General features: G+C 48.1%; 1 long non-coding RNA gene across 2 annotated transcripts in view; it reads right to left on the bottom strand.

Annotated features, from left to right (window-relative positions):
- Positions 1–1360: 1360 nt before the first annotated feature.
- LOC150045449 (uncharacterized) overlaps positions 1361–15087 on the bottom strand; it is a 123943-nt gene continuing 110216 nt past the window's right edge. For both annotated transcript variants that reach the window (XR_016532796.1, XR_016532795.1), the window contains exon 4: positions 1361–2333. This is a non-coding gene — a long non-coding RNA (uncharacterized LOC150045449). The remainder of the gene's footprint in view (positions 2334–15087) is intronic.

Below are 15087 nucleotides of genomic sequence, written 5' to 3'. Positions count from 1 at the left end.
AGCCTAGTATAGCAAACATGCGTCCAACATGCATGCGCGCGTGTGTGTGTGTGTGTGTGTGTGTGTGTGTGTGTGTGTGTCTGTTCTCCCTGAGGCTGCCAGTCTCTTGGTCACCTGATTCCAGCTAACAATGAAAAAAAAAAACCAACAACCAACCACCCTCAGAGGTGCTGTCTCGATCACTCCAGACCAACTTTCTTTTCTTTTCTTTTCCTTTTTCCTTTTCCTTCAAAGCAAGAGTAAAGGCCACCGGATTTCCAGGGTGCAAAGGCACGACTCGCAGCTCCCAAGAGCCTAACCCGTGGATTGAAACGGTGAACATCACAAGTTAGGGTCTCAGGGACAGAGAGGAGCGCTACAGTTTTGGGGTTTTGTTTTTTTTTTTTTGGCTTGGTCCCCCCACCCCTTTCTGGAGACAAAACAAAGCCCCACAGGAAAGGAAGGTCACTTCAGCCTGAAGGTCAGCAGGAAAACGCCACAAACAGGTGGTCTAGGCAGGTCCCCGCACATTTACATTCCACCTCACATCCAGGCAGACAGAGCGACATCTGGGACGCATATACATACCTGAGCACACAACTGCCCGTCTAGCAGAGGAGGAAAATACCTCAAGCAAGCAGGCAAAAACACACACACACACACACACAAAAACAAAACAAAACACAACACAAAAACAGTTTACTAAACATGGAAAAATCATCTGGCTAGACCCAGAGCCGCCTGTGATTTTCAAACCCTGAGCTGCCATAGGGACTCGAGGTTTCTGGGAAGCGCTCATTTGCAAGCAGCTCAAATGACTGTGGAGATGTGTGCAGGTAATTGGCTTCTCTCTTCCCCCACGAGGAACATGCCCCATGCAAAAATCAAAGGCTTGGCACAACCCAGGGGTTGCAGGAAGGCCAACCTGACAGGCACCCTGGGCTAGGAAGGTGTCCCCCTGCTGAGCCCTCTTTTCACTCACCCCATCCGAAGCAGAGTCGGGCTGAGCGGCTGCGTCCAGGCGCCCAGTCTGGACAGAGCCAGGCAGAGAATGTGAGCTGGGCTGGGCGAGGTGTTTCCATAGAGCACGGAGAGAATGGGGCGGGGAGGGGGAGGCGGGGGCAGGAAGCTTACACCAAATCTAGACACTGTAACTCTGTAGTTTATGCTTCTGATGAGAGAAGAAAAAGAAGAAGAGAGGGAGAAGGGGGGGGAGGCAGTTGGGTGGGAGATTTTAGGGAGGGGCTGGAGCTGAAGAGATTTGGGAAATATGCAGTTAAAATGATAGAGTAAAAGGGCATAAAGAAAGAGAGAAAGGAGAGAGAGGGAGAGAGAGAGGGAGAGAGAGAGGGGGAGAGAGAGAGAGAGAGAGAGAGAGAGAGAGAGAGAGAGAGAGAGAGAGAGAGAGAGAGAAAGAGAGAGAGAGAGAGAGACCTCCCTCTATAGCACTGCTTTATTTTATTTCTTTCTTTTCTCCCCTTCTTCTTTCTTTAGCGTGCATTTTGCCAGCCCTGCAAATCAGGCCCTCTGTGCATCAGCTGCTTGTCTGGAACTAAGGCCAGATCTCAGGCGGGAGCACCATCCTGTCATTTGGTAAACGCTAAGTGGGAAGGGTTGGGTGCAAGCTCAGAGATGCGTCCCCCCCACCCCCCGCCCAGCCTTCCCAGCCTTCGGCCAATATTTCAGAGGAATCCAGAACATAACTCCCCCTCCATCTTCCCAGACAGCTCCTGCTTCTAACCTGATTTGTGGCTCTGCCTTCCCCATCTTACTTCTAAGCCACCGGCCATCTCTCCAAAAAGGAAACTAAAGGGAGGAGATATGATGGGAAGAAGGCTTCTTTTTAAATTGCTTCTTCCTCTTTTTTTTTTTTTTTGGCATCCCTCCCTTCCTTTATTCCAGGCCTGGGCAAAGTAGATGGCTGGCTAGTCAGAGAATGACAAAGCAGCGATGGGAAGAAAGGCGCTGAGGAGAAAGGCCCGTGGGGACTCCCACACATAGCAAAAAAAATGGGAGACATATTTTAATACATTTCCACAGGCAGCGTGGAGCAGCCAGGGCTCCAGGCTCTCCCCTCCCCCCACCCTGAAAAACAGAATCACGCCAGCGAGCCAGCCAGATTGTGCCCTTTCCCCCTCTATGCAGGGTCCGTTCTGCACACACACACACACACACACACACACACACACACACACACACACACACACACTGAAGACAACTTTCTCCTCACCTCTTGTAGGTTCTTCTCAGGCACAATCCTGCAGTCGACTTGATGTCTCTTCTTTTCTCCCTTCCCAGATCCTCTTGTTCTCAGGAAAGCTAGTCCATCACCACCATTCTCTCTCTGTGTGTCTCTGTCTCAAAAAAATAATAATAATGGTCCTTTCGACATAGCAGCATGAAGTAGCTGCCTTTGAGAACGCACATTTCATCTTTACTGGCTCCCCTAGGCTTCGGTGAAGAAGGCAAGGGAGGAAAAAAGCGGGGGGGGGGGAGAAAAAAAGATTGTGAGGGAGGCTGCTGAGGGACAGCAAGCATCAGGCACAAATCAGCGACAAGTTGAATTTCCCTAGACTACACTGCCCCCTTTCTTCTCCCAGCTCTCCTGGCTCCTGGAAAGCGGGAGTGTCTGGTTACAGCAGGCAAAGCAATGGCCGCGTGGATTCCTCGCATGCCTGCTTCCGTCTCTGGCAGAGTAAGGAATCAATATCCCTCTCTAATCACCTTTAGCTCTTCCATGGCTCCCCCCTTTTCTGAGACTCCATCCACTTGGCTCTGCTGCAGGCTTCCCCGCCCCACCAGGCTCCTGCATACAAAGCTAGCAGCCTGCCCTTCTTCCTCACTTCCTTCCACAGCTTGGAGGCAAGCCTACCTCCTTCCTTCTTCTTCTTTTTCTTCTTCGTCTTCTTTTTCTTTTTCTTCTTCCTCCTCCTCCTCTTGCCCGCCCCACCCCCGTTACAACAGAGTCCAGTGTTTCTAGCTCTGGGCTCATACTACTGAATACACTAAGGCATCTCCCCAACTACTAGTGAGACTCCCTCCCTAACCCACCCCATCTCCGGCCCCCAAATACATCAGCAGGTCAGGAGGAAGCCAGACATGGCGTTAGACAAATTCATAAACAGAAAACCAAACAAGTCTCAGCCTACTAGAACCCAAGATCAGGCATCACGTTTGCTAAAGCACAAAAATAAAGGTGTGTGTGAGTGTGTGCATGCGCGCTCAGGCAGTGAACAAGACAGACCTCTCATGCAATACTCTGCCTCACTGCATCGCCCAGGCACTGCCAACACACGTGCATGCGTGAGCACAGGTGATGGGCTTGTGAATCTTCCTGGGGCTTCTTTATGGGCAGGAAGTCAACAATGCTCAAACAGTTCTTCGAACTCAGCATGTGAAGGATGTAAAGAGCAATGCCTCAAATCTGGATTTAAGTCACAGAAATACTCTCTGGGCATGTCATGACTACGATGCTGAAAAATCTCTTTTCTTTCAATAACAGGGCTTTGCTTCCTGGTTCTGCTTGAAATCGGAACTAATTGACCTCCTGCATTCCCTTGGGCTGTGAACGCATCCAACAGCCCTGGGAGCCCTAGAAGCCCGACCCCCTGCAGGCAGGGCGATGGTTTCGGAAGCTCTTTTATTCTTCTTCTTCTTCTTCACTTTGTATATACGTCAAGATGCAGTTTCTCCCATCGGCCTAAAGTCCAAGAGTATACTATTCTAATGAAGGAGGAAAGAAGGACAAGGATAGACAGAGCCACCAGGTCAATAAGGAAGCATCCAACCTCATTCCTCTTACTACCCTGTGGTCCACACAATGGCCCTTCAAAGCCGGTGTCTCCTCCCCCATCTCCTGCCCCCCAGTTTAAGATCTCCACTCTTTCTATACACACAGTGGGTATGTTGCCATCTTAACTCGGTTTTCCTGGCTAGATTTCTGCAGAAAACAGGTAGTGCTGTGCTAAATAGAGCGCCGGATCATGTAAATAGCAAGAAAGGGGCGGGAGGTGTCTGAGGATGTCAATTTTCCCCAAGTCCACGTTTGAGGAGGTAGCCCCATTGTGCTCATTTCAGACATTCGCTACGCTTTGTCTCTGTGGTGAGACTGGCGGAAGCACGGCTGGGTGCCAAGGAGAAGGAAGAAAAAGCAGAAATGAGATGGGGAAATAGAGGGAAGACGGGAGAGGAGATGAGAGGAAGGGCGGGGAGGGGAGGGAAGGGGAGGAGAAAGAAAGAGGCAAAGAACAACTTGCAGTGTGTGGGATTTCTGCTAATGTAGTTCCCCCCCCCCTCCTTTGGTCATTATTGGGACAGAGATAAAGATGGTTGCTAGGGGCTGGTGACTAGGGCATAATCTTTTTCACGTTTGGCTACCAGGGTGTTTGCACCAGACTGATGGAGAAAAGGGAAACATGCTAGAATAATCATAAAGGGTGGGGCTGTCAAAAAACAATCTTTTGACTCATTGGGTGCCTCCCTGCAATGTCAAAATGAATCATGCCCACATAGATTCCGTTGTCTTTGAGTATTGGTGTGTGAAGGCCTGAGTGTCAGTTCCAACAGGCACAGGTAAACAGAGAGGGAGAGTTCCTGAGCTGCTCCCGCTCTGCTCTACATTTATGACAATGGTCCAGCATGGATTCCACACACCACCCTTGCCTTCCCTTGTCTGCTCTCACCGTGCTTACATAAAAACCTACAGATAGAGGACTTAGGAAAGTTTTGCTACGAACACATCATTTTCTCTATACAACTCAGTGATGTCTTTGGAGGATACTTATTTCAAGCAGTTAACACCTGACCCCAATTTCTGTGGGTAATTAGTGAGCTAGATAACCACACAAAGTGGGTAATTATTTAGTACCCAAGGGTACGCTAGAAGTGGGTAGTGGCTTTGTTAACAAAAAAGCACATCCCTAATTATTGTATCTATGATGAGTGTTTTAAAAATACCAGTTACGGTGTCAGACGAACCATGACAAATAAGTGAACTATTTTGTTGTCCTTAGCATGTATGCACCTAACTTGCATCACCATAAAGAAAGTATTTTCCTGTCCCATACAGCGTAGTGAAGATTAATTGGCTACCATTCCTGAGACTTTCGGAAAATGAGGTGTGCCAGGGAGCTTCTAAATACAGTATTATGATTTCCTTTTCCGGCTGGTTCACAAGCCCCAGACAGTCCAGGGAGGCTATGAGACTGGACAGTCTACTCTGCTCTGCTCTGGCCTAGGTGTTTGTTGGAACCCAGATGTGCTGAGATCACATAGGCCATGGGTGGGGTCTCCCTGGAGAGTGGTCTCCCCCCTGATGGTTGACTCAGGCTGGATCCCGGGGCTGCGGGAGGAGGTGGGGAGAGGGAGGAACCAAAGGAAAGGGTTGGTCAAGGGCTGGGAAGAGATCTGAATCAAGCAGGCCACACCCACTTTCCCCTTCCATTCTAGCAGCAAAGTATAAAAATCTCCTAAAGAAAACACTTGTATGAGCCCTAGGATACCTTCAGCATAAGGACAATCCACCAGCCAGCCGAGTATTTATTCTGAAGAAGAACGTTCAGGAGAAATTAAGCAAATGCAGAGAGGCACTTGAAAATATGACAGTGTTGAGAACAAGCGCACACAGGCCAACCTCAGACGTCTTTAACTCGGAATATGAACAGCGATTCTAATTAAATTGCTTTTCTGAATCACTCCTAGGAGAAGAGGGCATTACTTATTTTTGCTGAGAAGGAAAGGACATACAGGAAGCACACGTGGGAGGGGGGAGGGGAATAAAAAACTATCCTACCACATTTTGGGGGACGCTAATTCTGGAGAGGAATCGGGACTTGAAAAGAGCAGACAATAGAACCACAGAAACAACTTACTGCTCTCCCTGAGAAAGTCCATCTGTCGGAGCCGGTTGTCTGAGTTGTCTGAGTCTGGCAGAGGCAGGGCAGGGCGGGCAGAGGCCTCATGGGGGGTCAAATCTTCAAGGAGGCTCACCACATTTTTCCTTTCAAAGCAAGGTTGTCTTGGGGATCAACCCTAGGGGTCTGGGAGACGCAAACGTGTGGCAAGGGTGGAGGAAAACAGGCAGAGATGATGTATTCCACCCAGCAAATGCTTCTAGAAAATGGGGGCCAACAGGTACCAAAGCAGACAGCTCTGCTGGCAGGTCCTCCTCCTCCGGGCAGGACACGTGTGGAGGCTGATTGGAGGCCACGGTGGGGCAAACACATTTGAAGAGTATGGAAGCTGAGCGGGAGAAACAAAGTCTTTCCAAAAGCCACCTAGACCAGGCTTGTGGCCTGGCCAGACCCCCCTCTCTGAGCTGGGAACTACAAAGGCTAAGTGGCATTCTCCAGCCCTCCCAGCTCCTTTCAAACCCACCGACAGCCAGACCGGCCCCGCCTCTCACTGCAGCAGAGTCTGCCGCCCACCGTTCTGTGCCGTGAGGCCAGGAGCCAGCTTTCCCATTTAATTGTCCTACCTGGCCGCCCCCTCTGCCACCGGCCCTGGCTGTGGGCTCCTGGCATGGTTTCAAAGGCACTTGCATTGCCTCCTTTCCTCTCACCCTCCTCTTCCACACCTCTAGTGAGTGCCTTCTTCCCCCAGGCTTCACTCTCCTTCCCAAGGAAAATGTTTTTATGTCTTGCAGTTTCTTACATGTCTGGCCTCAACTGCCTCCTTTCTTTACCTTCTCGCGACTTTTTTTTTTGTCATTGTTCTGTATGGAGTTATGAATAAACTCAAAAGTCAGCTGCTAGCATTTCCTGTTTCCCTCTGCAGTATATTAGCATATTTGACAATCCAATTCATCTCAGGGCATTTCTTCAGAGCTCTCCTAAACAAGAGCTGGAGCTAGCAGAGAACAGGTGTGTGTGTGTGTGTGTGAGTGTGTGTGTGTGTGTGTGTGTACGCACGCTCATGTGAATGCATCAGGAAAGATCTCCATGTACACATGCAAGAGGAAAAAGTGGAGAAAGGAATCTGTTGTCACTTTGGATTGGGAAATAAAAGCAATGAGAGTTTATAAGGTACCCCCCCAACACACACACACACACACACACACACACACACACACGAGTCTTATCAAATATCCACACAGAGCAATGACAGCATGACACTCAGCTCAGATGGGCCAGGCCACGTGGTTCTGCAGCAGAAAGGTGAGTACAGAAGCATCTGGGTGGACTGGACGGGGAGGACTCGGCCCCAGCCCTCGCCATCCCCACCCCTACCTGGGCCATCCGCCTGTCTCCCACAGTGTGCGGGGCCTGTTGCTGCTCTCTGTCCCTGACAGTATTTGGGTCCTTAACCTTCCTGTACTTATGCCTTTAACACTGCGATTCCCTGTGGTCCGTCTGTGCTCTGGCCTGTAGGTCTGCTTGGCATCCACTGCAAGCTCACATCCCCGCCGGCCCTCAGGAATCACCCTTGAAGGCACGTGACACACACACAGGAAGGAATGGCCCAGCCTGTGTGCGGCGCTGTCTGGATTTGACCCCAAGCATGGCTGGGTTACACTCTGCCCCATCTCCGTGTAGGTGACACTTTCTGCCCCGTCCCGACTCCCGTGGCTCGACTATGATTTCCCCAGCTGAAGGAGAGACCCAGATGGATCGCCAGTGCTCTTGGGCTTAGAACTGCACTCTCATTGTTGTTTTTTGTTGGTTGTGAAGCTTGAACTCAAGGCCTGGGTGATGTCCTTGAGTGTTTTGCTCAGGGCTAGTGCTCTATCACTTTGAGTCACAGCTCCCCTTCTGGTTTTTCTGGTGGTTAATTGCAGATATGAGTCTCATGGACTTTCCTGCCTTCAGACCTCCGTCTCCTGAGTAGCTGGGATTGCAGGCGTGAGCCACCAGTGCCTGGCTTTCCCTGACTTTAGTACCCGTTTTCATCTGAGTCCATTAGAGCATGAATTTTGTTCTTTATTTCTCTGCCGGGAATCCCCTGGATCCTGAAAGTCCTTTGAGAAGACATGGTAAGGCGGGAGGTAAGTGCACCAGAGGAGGGGGCTAAGGGAGGAAAGCAAGTGTTCATCTCGGCAGTCTCCTTTGCTGCCTTGGGGCTGGGCAGGAGACAAACAGGATGACGCTCTTTCTGACCTTTGCTGTTACATTTGGCATTTGGACGTCACTGCATTTGGTTACAAATATGTTACTACCTTCAGCGGCTAGGATGATTTTCGTGGTGTCAGTGCAGTTCACGGTTTTGGAAGAGGAAGCCTTGGTGAGATTTCTCAAGGCATTGCCAGAAGGGAAACCAAAGACACCCTACACTAAATGTGGTCCAGAGAAAGGGGATCCTAATCACCTCAGTAAGAGCCCCTCCTACTTGGCCTCTCCTCACAATGAGAGAGAGACAGAGACAGAGACAGAGACACAGAGACAGAGAGAGACAGAGACAGAGACAGAGACACAGAGACAGAGAGAGACAGAGACAGAGATGCAGAAAGAGATAGAGACAGAGAGAAACAGAGACATAGAGACAGAGAGAGACAGAAGACAGAGACACAGAAAGAGATAGAGACACAGAGAGAGACAGAGACAGAGACAGAGAGAACCCCCAAAACCCATTACCCATACACTCACAGCCAGAGACTGACATTCTAAAGATCATTATTCTTGGCTAGAGCCAAGTTCTATTTCCACCTAGGTTCCCTGCCATTCACTCTGGCATTCAGATCAGGCTGGCAAGCAGAGCTTCAGAGTGCTGCCCCTGGAACCGGAGGAAGATTGACGTTGTTGGGTCAAGATAAAAGTCAACTAAGGATAGAAGGCAGGAATTGGTCTGGAGTCAAAAATGTGTGTGTGTGTGTGTGTGTGTGTGTGTGTGTGTGTGTGTGTGTGTACATACACAGGCTGAGGTTTGAGAGAAGGGTTACGTTTTGAAAACTCAAATCCCCTCTTCAGGTGATCACAGATTTTAGAGATTGTTTGGCTGCTCTTTAGAAGATTAACCAGGCCCCTTGTTCTAATGCAGCCCCATCTCTGGATTTCAAAGCACGTTGCACTATGTAGGCAGAGAGAGGGACGCAGGGAGGGTCCATCGCTGAGGAAAGACTGGCTAGGACGTCAGGCTTCCTTCTCAAACTCCTCATGTGGCCTTTCCCTTGTGCCTTCTTCACTTCTTAGTGTTGTCAGTTTTGCCTTTTTCTTTTTGTGGTTGAAGGGATAAGAAAGGTTCGGGATAAGGAACGATGGAGTGCTTTTTCTGAAAGGCCGCTGGCGCCGGGCACCAACGCGAGGTCTCAGGCCAGCCTCGGGAGGAAGAAATGAGCTCGCAGGTAGGACCTGTCTCCATTCATTCTGGCGGTGGCTTCAAGGAAACTCGAGTGTCGTTACCAATAAGCACACCCTCGGCGTGAGTCACGAATGGCAGGACAGGAAGGAAGGAAGAGCCTAGGCAAGATCCAATGAGATTCACCTCGGAGCAGCTGTCAGACAGGTGGGTTTCAAACGTGCTGAGCGTGTAGGATCCAGAAAACCAGGAGAATACGGGAACACAGGACCAGACTTCGTTGGGTTTGAGGCCGAACGTGAATTCTCGCTGAGATGAAATGGCAGGGCGGGGAGCAGGGCGCAGTCCCGGGAGAAGCCCACGGGTGGTGCTGCAGGTAGAAAGCGCCACCTCAGCCAGGTTCATTTTGGCACATTCGGCACTTCTCAAGGAGTCTCCCTGTTACAACCAGCAAGGCCAGGAATCCCGAAGACAGCCGGTCAGACAGGGGCAAGCCTCCTCTCCTGGGCTCTGACGCTCTGACTCTGATGGGTGTGCTGGCTGCATGCTCAATCCTAGCTCTGACACGGTGAGCCAAGTAGAGTCTGTCCCTGACGTGCCATTGGCTCTTATGCGGGAGGGACAGGGGACGGTGTTCAGTGTTAATAGACTGACGGCGATTCTGACCACCCACCCCGGTTTGGGACTGTTCTGTCCTAGGCTGTAGACCTGTGTACTGCCTCCTGGAAGCCTGAGGCCTTGGAATGTCATCACCACCCCCGGAGTCACGTCATACACACACACACACACACACACACACACACACACACACACACACGCACACCTCGCAGGAAATGCTGTTTACCAAAGGTAAATTATGAGCACTCAGATAAAGTATAACCATTAAGGAAACATGGAACGCATCCCAGGTCCACCTGTATCTTCACACATAGTGGAAGAAAGGGGAAGGAGGGCAGGGGGGGAGGGGAAGGGAGAGGTGGACAGGGAAGGGAAGGGGAGGGGAGGCAAGGAGGATCCTGGAGTAATTTAAACTGAAAATTTCTAAAATCATCTTTCCCTTCCCTTCCCCCCTAAAGATTTAGTTCAACTAAGTCTAATAATCAAGTTCATAACTTTTATGAGTTCATAAAAGCCTTCTAGAATGTCTATGTCTTTGAAGTTGCTTTTTTAGCACCCACAGGTTTGTTTGATATTGTTTTCTGTAAAGAGAAGGAAGGGACTGACCTATTTCTAAATGAATCTCAATATGTAACTGATGGCATGCAAATCCTACGTGGAGTGCAGTAAGTGGATTATGTTACTTGAAAAGTTATGTGAACCACCACCTAGAAATAAGCTGTAGAAAAAAGAATAAAAACCTTGCCACTAGGCAATGGCTTCCAAAGCCCGCATTTAGTACAGTATTTATTAAGAGTGTAGGAAGTATCTATTTCCAGTGTACACATGAAATCCATTCCACACTGAAAAAAGGACAGTGACTCGATGTGTTTCCTTAATGCATAATCACAGTTTTTAGTTTTAATTAAATGCCACTCTGCCAGCCAGGTTTCCTTTTTCTTGATTTTTTTTTGCTTGAAACAAAAAGCAGTTCAGAAGAATTGTGAATAAAAGTGGGTAGAAAGGCATGTTAAGATTTGACTCATCTTGTTGAAACTCAGCTCCTTCCTGTGCTCTGGGGAGAATGAAAATCCATCCTAATATCTTGCTATATCTGTCCCAGCCTTTTCTATTCATAGGGTCTCAGCAGGGGAATTACACAGCAGAGTAATTTGCAGTCTGGCTATGTGGGAAGGGCTCTGGACCCCAGTTTCGGGAAAGCCCCTTCCCCGTAGCAGGGACAAGACTGCAGCAGACACTCGCAGTCCTGCGTCAGCCCACCCAAGATGCCACCCAGGTGCTTCCACATACCACCGGATAAATGGAATCACCCGCAGACACCCTCTGCAGGCATGTGCAGCGTTTAGTTCTTTCCTGGCCTACTAAACACTCCTGGGGCAACAAGTTCACCATAATTTGAAGCTGCTATGTGAGGAGGTCCAGAATCAACATCCATCCATTTGTCCACCCATTCACTCATCGACTTTTTATTATGTATCTGTTGAATGAACGGCGTTTAGTCCAAGGCTAAGAGACTACTATCCTACTGAATGAGAAGTTTGCTGAGCCATGGCAGAGGCTGTGTGATTGCATCTTACACAGACAGAGCTCATAGCAAGGCATAATGTCTTACATGCGATAGCCATTCGTCTCCCCAAACAGAATCAATAAGTGGCACACACAAAGGAAATGCCCTTTGTAAGGAAGGCCCCACCCTTCCACGCCGAAGTCATTGTAATAAAGCAGTATAAATAAAAGGTGCAAATAGAAGAAGCCAAGTATTTTCTATTTATAAACAGCACAAGCATGTACATAAACAGAAAAACTTAAAGAAATCTCTATAACAAACACTAATCCTAAACATTCCATTCAGTCTAATCAGAAGTCATCAAGTTAACATATGAAAGTCAATTCTATTTTCCAATAGTCTATGTTCCAATAGAACACCTTGGAATAAATTTTCAAATGTATAAGTACACTGAGTTTGAATTCCGGGCCCTAAACTATATGTCTTCCTGTAGCCAGCTATGATGGTGTTTTCAAGGCTTGCTGTGCAGATATAATTCTGGGGACATTCTCAGTCAACACCCATCCACAGTGCCTAATGATCACATGACCTGTGGAGAGCCACAGAGCTGGCCGTCTACAAGCCAAGGAGAGCCAAGAGTTGCTGGTGAACACTAGAAGTGAGGAGAAGGAGAAGGACACGGAATGGATTTCTCCTGGGATCTTCCAAAAAAAAAAAAAAAAGAAAACCAACTCTATCAGCATCTTGAGCTTGGATTTCTGCCTTCCTGAACTGTAAGGATACATTTCGTCTTCATTTAAACCATTTACGTTGGGGTAATTTGTTATTTCAGCCCTAAGAAAGCAAGACTGACCTTCAGCAAAATATTGCTGTGAGTTTAGAAACACCTAAAACAATATAGAGACATACCAAGCTCAAAAATTACTGAGACATTAACTCTATTCCGACAGAACAAATCTGATTAAAATCCCAGCATGCTTTGCTTTGGTGTTGCAGAAACTGATAACCTCATTTGAGAACTTGTATTAGGAATACCAAGTTCCAGACCGGGAGACGCTCTTCTTTTTGCTTCCCAAGTAGATTGGATTGCAGGCATGTGCCATCACTCCCAGCTCCAGACTGACTTTATTTCTGAAGTACTGAGGATTGACCCCAGGGATTTATGCAGGTCCGTCAAGTGCCCTAACCACTTGAGCTAAGCCCCCAGCCTCAAATCAAACACTTCTGAACAAAGTAGCTATTTCAGTGGCTCTAGTAATGCCTTCCTCTTTATAGCCCCACATCAGAACTGTTTATTGGCCTATTGCACTTAGAATTTCTGACACTCCTGGCTAAGTTGTCCCCAGACCTGACAATATTTTGGAGAAACAAACTCCAAGGAAAAATAGAAAAAAATTAGAGGTGAATGCAAGAGCTAGACCAACACAACCAAAAGACCAGAAGACAAAAAGAAGAGACACATTAGAGCATAAAATTCCCCAGCAGTCCCTCACATGAATAACACTTAGTCCTGAAAACTGTGTAGAGAGAGGAGAAAGGACAGGCATGTACCATGATGCTTGAATAGACGAACGTGGTTCTTATTTTTCTTTTAAGTTTACTTCCAAGGGAGGCTGTGTCTTTTGACACAATAGCATAGCCTAGACCTTTGCCATAGTCATTGATAGGGGGCTCATTTTCACAACTGGCCCCTCTTCCCTCATTTTCTCTCCTGCGTGCAGGTCTGTAAGCCCAGAGAGGACAGGCTCCCGGGACTTCTGTCCTGAGCGTGCACGCATGTGCCAGCACAGTTAGCTTCCTAATGAATGTCTGGTGATGGTCGCAAGCACGTATTAATAAGGTCTTCTCCTAATGCGGACTAATGGAGCTTCAAGTTAATATATTTTCCTTCTGCCTTTGCATCCATTTTTGAGAGGAAATGGAAGGTAAAAGGGTTGTGAACTGAGCATCTGCTGGAAGAACACACAAGTCAGTTCTTATGAATCTGTGTAGACAGATTCGTCAGAATATTTGCTGGTGGTTAAATGGGGGGGGGGTCTAAAATTTCATTCCCATGACGGAACTATGAGTTAGGCATATTGTATCTTAGCCAGTCCCCATGTCCTGACCACATCCGCCATCTACAATATCTGTGAAGTGAAGCAGGCCTTGGTGCAACTGGAAGAATGCCACTTTCGTGATAATGTACCTATGTGCTTAAAATAAAAGGAAGGGGAGCTGGTAACTGCTGTGACCCCACAGTTTCCCCCTGCCACCACGGAGGAGATTTAAGCATCACCCCATGAAAACCCTGTGTCTCTTCAGATGGTGGTGACTCTAGCACGACGCTTGCCTTGTCCCTTGCCATAACTAAGCAGACACAATAAAACGACATTGATCCACTTACCAATCTCCTTGTTCCCATCGACTGTGCCAAAGCCCTTCCAGATTTGATTCCCTCCCTTCCCTCCTCCCTTCTTCAAGCCCAGTTCAGGCACGCGGTCCACACAGCTCCTCTGACATCCTGTCTTTTATCTGTCCCCTCTTCTCCACCTGCTGGAGACATCCAGCATGTTTCTTCTCTCTCTTTAGTCACTTTGCACCCATCCTTCTTGAATTGTGACAACAAAAATCACCTGCCTCACTTTCTGCTGTGGTTTGCCATACCCCAGCACAAAAGCCGCCTTCACAAAGCATCCTGTTTCTTGTCTATGAGACCCTGAGTGTAGTAAATGCATTACTGAATTGCCATCATTCACAGACCTGACTCTTCCTGGAGGTGGCCTCACGTGGCCAATTCTTTCTACAGTATCACCTGATGGGAAGCTCTGGCTAACGCCATCTTGGAGACCACGAAGTCAGGCTCATTTACGTCCAAGACTGTTCTGTACTGCCTGCCTGCCTGCCTGCCACCTTCCCTCTAGAGCAGGTACACAGGCTGCCAGAAAGCACAGAAAAGAGCTTTGCAGTGCTGCGGAAGAACCCAACAACATGGTTGGCCAAGGATCTTTGTTCTTGACTCTGCCCCCCTTATATTATTAAAGTCTTGAATGAAAAGAGATTATATTCTTATCAAATTTGCAGAGGTTGAATGGCGAGGGACAGAGAATAAAAGCTATGCCAGATGACAAGATCACCATTCAAAGACAGCTCTGATAAGGGGTCCCAATGAAAAGTACAGAAGGTGACAGCGCTAAAGTCTATAATGCTGAGTTCAAAATTCCAACTGAGCGGATAGGGAGACTCTGTATCATTACTGCTCTAAAGCCTTTCCAAGGGAGGGGGTCAGGGTGAGGGGCAATGGGGTATGAACTGTTTGTAAGGAAAATATAAAGTCGCCAGTTTTGCTTCCAAAATGCCCAAACCACACTTGGGTTGTATTAATCAAATTCCATGTCTAGAGCAAGGTACAGGCTACTTCTATGGTATCCAGTGAAGAATATATTCAGTTCCCACTGCCACATCAAACAACAAATACTGGAAAAGCTAAGAAGAATTTAGAACTCATGTTTAATTTGATAAGATCTGAATGGTGGCTCACACCTGCAATCCCAGCTTCTCGGGAGGCTGAGAGCTGAGGATTTCTGCTCAAGGGTAGAAAAGTCTATGATTTTCTTAACTCCAATCATTCCCCGGGGTGCAGAAGGACGGAGGAAGTGGAGATGTGACCCAAGTGGTAAGAGTACCAGCCTTGAGCTGACAGGAAACAGTGAGTGAGAGCTCTGAGTTCCTGAAAGCGTACTATTTAAATACAAAGTAGATTAATTTCCCTAATC

The sequence above is a fragment of the Megascapheus bottae genome, chromosome 27, assembly GCF_031878675.1.
Source record: "Megascapheus bottae isolate mThoBot1 chromosome 27, mThoBot2.hap1, whole genome shotgun sequence".
In the NCBI taxonomy this organism is placed as follows: domain Eukaryota; kingdom Metazoa; phylum Chordata; class Mammalia; order Rodentia; family Geomyidae; genus Megascapheus; species Megascapheus bottae.
Note: the sequence above shows the minus strand (reverse complement) of the source record. Positions and strands in the feature narration are given on the sequence as shown.